The following is a 7,524-nucleotide window of genomic DNA, read 5'->3' as shown; positions in this document are numbered from 1 at the left end:
GAACTTGAGAACCACGCCTCTGAAGAACCCAGTGACGGAGTTGGTTCTTCAGAACCTGATCCTCTTTGACGATGGAAGAACTTAGGAACCACGCTTCTGAAGAACCCAGTGACGGAGTTTGGTTCTTCAGAACCTGATCCTCTTGACGATGAAGAACTTAGGAACCACGCTTCTGAAGAACCCCAGTGACGGAGTTGGTTCTTCAGAACCTGATCCTCTTGACGATGAAGAACTTGAACCACGCTCCTGAAGAACCCAGTGACGGAGTTGGTTCTTCAGAACCTGATCTCTGCGTGAAGAACTTGAGAACCACGCCTCTGAAGAACCCAGTGACTGGAGTTGGTTCTTCAGAACCTGATCCTCTTGGCGGGTGAAGAACTTAGGAACCACGCCTCTGAAGAACCCAGTGACCGGAGTTGGTTCTTCAGAACCTGATACTCTTGGCGTTGAGGAACTTAGGAACCACGCTTCTGAAGAACCCAGTGACGGAGTTGGTTCTTCAGAACCTGATCCCCGTGGCGTTGAGGAACTTAAGAACCACGCTTCTGAAGAACCAGTGACGGAGTTGGTTCTTCAGAACCTGATCCCCGTGGCGGTGAGGAACTTAGGAACCACGCTTCTGAAGAACCAGTGACGGAGTTGGTTCTTCAGAACCTGATCCCCGTGGCGTTGAGGAACTTAGGAACCACGCTTCTGAAGAACCCAGTGACGGAGTTGGTTCTTCAGAAACCTGATCCCCGTGGCGGTGAAGAACTTAAGAACCACGCGTCTGAAGAACCCAGTGACGGAGTTGGTTCTTCAGAACCTGATCCTCTTGGTGATGAGGAACTTAGGAACCACGCGTCTGAAGAAACCCAGTGACGGAGTTGGTTCTTCAGAACCTGATCCTCTTGGCGTTGAGGAACTTAGGAACCACGCGTCTGAAGAACCCAGTGACGGAGTTGGTTCTTCAGAACCTGATCCCCTTGGTGATGAGGAACTTAGGAACCACGCCTCTGAAGAAAACCTCAGTGACGGAGTTGGTTCTTCAGAACCTGATCCTCTTGGCGTTGAGGAACTTAGGAACCACGCGTCTGAAGAACCCAGTGACGGAGTTGGTTCTTCAGAACCTGATCCCCTTGGTGATGAGGAACTTAGGAACCACGCCTCTGAAGAACCCTAGTGACGGAGTTTGGTTCTTCAGAACCTGGTCCTCTCTCGGAGAACTGCCCGGATCTCCGGCTGCCGTTGCCGGAGATCCGGTGCGCGGCAAGAATCATGAAGATCACCAGCCGGAGTGAAGCCATCGTCTGATGGTGGTGAATGGTGGTGGTGTGTGGTGGTGATGGTGGTGATGGTGGTAGGTGATGGTGGTGATGGTGGTGGTGGTGGTGATGGTGGTGGTGTGGTGATGGTGGTGGTGGTGTGGTGGTGGTGGTGGTGGTGGTGATGGTGGTGGTGATGGTGGTGGTGGTGGTGGTGGTGGTGTGGTGGTGATGGTGGTGGTGGTGGTGGTGGTGTGGTGATGGTGGTGGTGTGATGATGGTGGTGGTGGTGGTGGTGATGATGATGGTGGGTGATGATGGTGGTGATGGGTGGTGGTGATGGTGGTGGGTGGTGATAGATGGTGGTGGTGGTGATGAGTGGTGGTGATGGTGGTGGTGGTGGTGGTGATGATGGTGGTGGTGGTGGTGATGGTGGTGGTGGTGATGATGGTGGTGATGTGGTGGTGATGGTGGTGGTGATGGTGGTGATGGTGATGGGTGGTGGTGGAGGTGGTGGTGGTGATGGTGGTGATGAGTGGTGGTGATGTGACATGGGTATGTTGATGCTGCTAATTCGGCAGATGATGATGCTGCTGCTGCTGATGATGATGATGATAATGATAGTGATGCTTCTGATGATGATGGGCCAGCTGATGATGATGTTGATGATGATGATGTTGATGATGGTGGTGATGATGGATGGTGGTGGTGATGTGGATGGGTATGTTGATACTGCTAATTCGGCAGATGATGATGCTGCTGCTGATGATGATGATGGTGGTGATGCTTCTGAAGATAGATGATGATGGTGGTGATGCTGCTGATGCTGCTGCTGATGATGATGGGCCAGCTGATGATGATGTTGATGTTGAGTGCTCGTTCAATAACTTTCAAATAACAAAAACAGCCTCTGGGCGATAATATTTATGAGGAATGAGAGCGTGTGTGTGTGTCTGTGTGTGTCTGTGTGTGTGTCTGTGTGTGTGTCTGTGTGTGTGTGGGATTGCGTGGGAGTGTGTGTGTGTCTGTGTGTCTGTGTGTGTGTCTGTGTGTGTGTCTGTGTGTGTGTGGGAGTGCGTGGGAGTGTGTATGTGTGTGGGAGTGAGCGTGTGGGAGTGTGCGTGTGTCTGTGTAGGTGTGTGTGTGTGTGTCTGTGTGTGTGTGTGTGTGTGTCTGTGTGTGTGTCTGTGTGTGTGTGTCTGTGTGTGTGTGTCTGTGTGTCTGTGTGTGTGTGTGTCTGTGTGTGAGAGTGAGCCTGTATTTGCGTGTAGGTGTGTCTGTGTGTGTAGGTGTGTCTGTGTGTGTGTGTGTGGGAGTGAGCGTGTGTGTGTGTGTCTGTGTGTGTGTGTCTGTGTGTGTGTGTGTGAGCCTGTATGTGCGTGTAGGTGTGTCTGTGTGTCTGTGTGTGTGTCTGTGTGTGTGTGTTTGTCTGTGTGTGGCTGTGTGTGTCTGTGTGTGTATGTGTGTGTAGGTGTGTCTGTGTGTCTGTGTGTGTGTCTGTGTGTGTGTGTGTGTGGCTGTGTGTGTCTGTGTGTGTCTGTGTGTGTGTGTGTCTGTGTGTGTGTGTTTGTCTGTGTGTGGCTGTGTGTGTCTGTGTGTGTGTGTGTGTCTGTGTGTGAGAGTGAGCCTGTATGTGTGTGTAGTTGTGTCTGTGTGTCTGTGTGTGTGTCTGTGTGTGTCCGGCAAAAACAACCCCCTACCTCCTCGTGGTGCCGGACGGGCAACGCTGTGGTGGCCAGTGCCTTGGGGGGGAGGGCCAATTCCGATCGGCCTCTCCCCTCATGGGCGTCTGTGACCACCACAGCGGCCAAACGGGGGCTCTGGACGGGTGCGATGGGCTGGTAACCCCTCCACCTTCAATAAATGACCACTAAACCACGACTGAAATATCTAACTAATAAGCTTGTGCCGGAGGCCCCGGGGGGACAGGCGTCTGTGACGTCTCCTGGCCAAACCCCAATTGGCGGAGCCAGGAGATTGAATCTTCACCCTCGGGGCTCCTCCAGAAAAACAACGAAAAGCCACTTCGTGTGGCCACGTGGAATGTTCGAACGCTCACTGCGGAGGAGGAGAGGCTGCCACTCCTCTGTCGGGAGCTGGACCGGTACCGCCTGGATCTCTGTGGTATTCAGGAGGTCCGGTGGACCGGCTCTGGCTCCTGCCACCATGAGGGGTGGACAATCCTCTACTCGGGGCAGGAGACTGCCAAACAACAGGGAGTGGCTCTTCTTCTGAACAAAAGAATGAAGGGGGCGTGGGAGCGTGGCGGTGAGGTGTGGGAAGCTGTAAGCCCCAGGCTACTTTGGGCTCGCCTTCCCATCAACCGGAGGCGAGGAGTGGTGGTCGTGGTTACGTATGCCCCCCCCCCACCGAAGACGAACATCCGTGGAGGGATGCAGGCAAGGCCGATGAGTCAGATGCCTTCTATGACCTCCTGTGTCACAGGTGCTGGCTAAAGTGGCCCCTCGGGATAGAGTCATCTTGTGACTTCAATGCCCGAGTTGGTCATGATGCTGGCACCTGGTCTGGAGTGATTGGAGGGCATGGGCCAGATCAGCTCAATAACAATGGTAGGAGGCTGCTAGATGTTTGTGCAGCCCATGGGCTTGTAATTACCAACACGCTCTTCCGGCATCGGCGCATCCACACAACATCATGGATGCACGCCGGGTCCAAGCGAGAACATCTGCTGGACTACATAGTGACGGACCAGCGGATGCGAGCCCATGTCCTTGACACCAGGACCTACCGTGGAGCTGATCTGCCCTCTGACCGTCGACTAGTCATCTGTAAGATGCGCCTGCCATTCTTCCACTCCGGTGGTGGGTGTGCACCCAGGACCCCATTCAAATCCACGGTGGCCTGGTCTCAAGCTCGCTCACAAATCCTTGAAAGTCAGTCGACCCGTGGCACCTGCTGGGTCTGCCCCGTGACCTCCTGCCAGCGGGCGTTCGACACTTCACGTGGCAGCCTCAAGGTGCACATGGCCTGGCACAAGCGTCGTGGTGACGTCACCGCCACTTAGTGGCGAATGGCGGTTGTTGTTGTGTCACTGTGTGTGTGTCACTGTGTGTGTCTGTGTGTCTATCTCTGTGTCTGTGTGTGTCTGTGTGTGTGTCTATGTCTGTGTGTGTCTGTGTGTGTGTGTGTGTCTGTGTGTCTTGGTCATCTCGGTCAGTCGACCCGTGGCACCTGCTGGGTCTGCCCCGTGACCTCCTGCCAGCGGGCGTTCGACACTTCACGTGGCAGCCTCAAGGTGCACTTGGCCTGGCACAAGCGTCGTGGTGACGTCACCGCCACTTAGTGGCGAATGGCGGTTGTTGTTGTTGTTGTCTTCATAGACGTTGCTGCTGCTACTCGCTAACAGCACTTGCCCCTACAGCCTGCTAGAGTCTACACAGGGGATCTTTGTCTGTGTGTCTGTGGGGTGAGTGAATTGGTGAGTGAGTGGGTTGGTGCGTGGGTGAGTGAGTGGGTGGGTGAGTGAATGGGTGGGTGAGTGAATGGGTGGGTGAGTGGGTGGGTGAGTGGGTTGGTGAGTGGGTGAGTGAGTGAGTGAGTGGGTGAGTGAATGGGTGGGTGGGTGAGTGGGTGGGTGAGTGGGTTGGTTAGTAGGTGAGTTGGTGAGTGGGTGAGTGAGTGAGTGGGTGAGTGAATGGGTGGGTGAGTGGGTGGGTGAGTTGGTGAGTGAGTGAGTGGGTGAGTGAGTGAGTGAGTGAGTGGGTGAGTGAATGGGTGGGTGGGTGAGTGGGTTGGTGAGTGGGTGAGTGAGTGAGTGAGTGGGTGAGTGAATGGGTGGTGGGTGGGTGAGTTGGTGAGTGGGTGAGTGAGTGAGTGAGTGGGTGAGTGAATGGGTGGGTGGGTGAGTGGGTTGGTTAGTAGGTGAGTTGGTGAGTGGGTGAGTGAGTGAGTGGGTGAGTGAATGGGTGGGTGGGTGGGTGAGTTGGTGAGTGGGTGAGTGGGTGAGTGGGTGAGTGAATGGGTGGGTGGGTGGGTGAGTTGGTGGGTGGGTGAGTGAGTGAGTGGGTGAGTGAATGGGTGGGTGGGTGAGTGGGTTGGTGAGTGGGTTGGTGAGTGAGTGGATGAGTGGGTGAGTGAGTTTGTGGACGAGTGTTTGAGTCAATGGGTGGGTGAGTGGGTGGGTGGGTGAGTCGTTGTGTAGGTGGGTGAGTGAGTGGGTGGGTAAGTGCATGAGTGGGTGAGTGAGTGGGTGGGTGAGTGTATGAGAGGGTGAGTGAGTGGGTGGGTGAGTGCATGAGTGGGTGAGTGAGTGGGTGGGTGAGTGTATGAGTGGGTGAATGAGTGGGTGGGTGAGTGGATGAGTGGGTGTATGAGTGGGTGAGTGTATGAGAGGGTGAGTGAGTGGGTGGGTGAGTGGATGAGTGAGTGGGTGAGTGGTTGTGTGGGTGTATGAGTGGGTGGGTGAGTGCATGAGTGGGTGAGTGAGTGGGTGGGTGAGTGGATGAGTGGGTGTATGAGTGGGTGGGTGAGTGCATGAGTGGGTGAGTGAGTGGGTGGGTGAGTGTATGAGTGGGTGTATGAGTGGGTGGGTGAGTGCATGAGTGGGTGAGTGAGTGGGTGGTTGGGTGTATGAGTGGGTGAGTGAGTGGGTGGGTGAGTGTATGAGTGGGTGAATGAGTGGGTGGGTGAGTGGATGAGTGGGTGTATGAGTGGGTGGGTGAGTGTATGAGTGGGTGAGTGAGTGGGTGGGTAAGTGCATGAGTGGGTGAGTGAGTGGGTGGGTAAGTGCATGAGTGAGTGAGTGAGTGGGTGGGTGAGTGTATGAGTGGGTGAGTGAGTGGGTGAGTGGGTGGGTGAGTGTATGAGTGGGTGGGTGAGTGCATGAGTGGGTGTATGAGTGGGTGGGTAAGTGCATGAGTGGGTGAGTGAGTGGGTGGGTGAGTGCATGAGTGGGTGAGTGAGTGGGTGAGTGGGTGGGTGAGTGTATGAGTGGGTGGGTGAGTGCATGAGTGGGTGTATGAGTGGGTGGGTGAGTGCATGAGTGGGTGAGTGAGTGCATGAGTGGGTGAATTGAGTGGGTGGGTTAGTGCATGAGTGGGTGAGTGAGTGGGTGAGTGAGTGCATGAGTGGGTGAATTGAGTGGGTGGGTTAGTGCATGAGTGGGTGAGTGAGTGGGTGAGTGAGTGGGTGAGTGAGTGGGTGGTTGAGTGCATGAGTGGGTGAGTGAGTGGGTGGGTTAGTGCATGAGTGGGTGAGTGAGTGGGTGAGTGAGTGGGTGAGTGAGTGGGTGGGTTAGTGCATGAGTGGGTGAGTGAGTGGGTGGGTTAGTGCATGAGTGGGTGAGTGAGTGGGTGAGTGAGTGGGTGAGTGAGTGGGTGAGTGAGTGGGTGGTTGAGTGCATGAGTGGGTGAGTGAGTGGGTGGGTGAGTGTATGAGTGGGTGTATGAGTGGGTGGGTGATTGCATGAGTGGGTGAGTGAGTGGGTGGGTAAGTGCATGAGTGGGTGAGTGAGTGGGTGGGTGAGTGTATGAGTGGGTGAGTGAGTGGGTGAGTGGGTGGGTGAGTGTATGAGTGGGTGGGTGAGTGCATGAGTGGGTGAGTGAGTGGGTGGGTGAGTGCATGAGTGGGTGTATGAGTGGGTGGGTGAGTGCATGAGTGGGTGAATGAGTGGGTGGGTGAGTGCATGAGTGGGTGTATGAGTGGGTGGGTGAGTGCATGAGTGGGTGAGTGAGTGGGTGGGTGAGTGTATGAGTGGGTGAGTGAGTGGGTGAGTGGGTGGGTGAGTGTATGAGTGGGTGGGTGAGTGCATGAGTGGGTGAGTGAGTGGGTGGGTGAGTGCATGAGTGGGTGAGTGAGTGGGTGGGTTAGTGCATGAGTGGGTGAGTGAGTGGGTGGGTGAGTGGGTGAGTGAGTGGGTGAGTGAGTGGGTGGGTGAGTGGGTGGGTGAGTGGGTGAGTGAGTGGGTGTATGAGTGGGTGGGTGAGTGCATGAGTGGGTGAGTGAGTGGGTGGGTGAGTGTATGAGTGGGTGTATGAGTGGGTGGGTGAGTGCATGAGTGGGTGAGTGAGTGGGTGGTTGGGTGTATGAGTGGGTGAGTGAGTGGGTGGGTGAGTGTATGAGTGGGTGAGTGAGTGGGTGGGTGAGTGGATGAGTGGGTGTATGAGTGGGTGGGTGAGTGTATGAGTGGGTGAGTGAGTGGGTGGGTAAGTGCATGAGTGGGTGAGTGAGTGGGTGGGTGAGTGTATGAGTGGGTGAGTGAGTGGGTGAGTGGGTGGGTGAGTGTATGAGTGGGTGGGTGAGTGCATGAGTGGGTGTATGA

Source organism: Lampetra fluviatilis, unplaced genomic scaffold (genome assembly GCF_964198595.1).
Source record: "Lampetra fluviatilis unplaced genomic scaffold, kcLamFluv1.1 SCAFFOLD_329, whole genome shotgun sequence".
Taxonomy (NCBI): Eukaryota; Metazoa; Chordata; class Hyperoartia; order Petromyzontiformes; family Petromyzontidae; genus Lampetra; species Lampetra fluviatilis.
Note: the sequence above shows the minus strand (reverse complement) of the source record.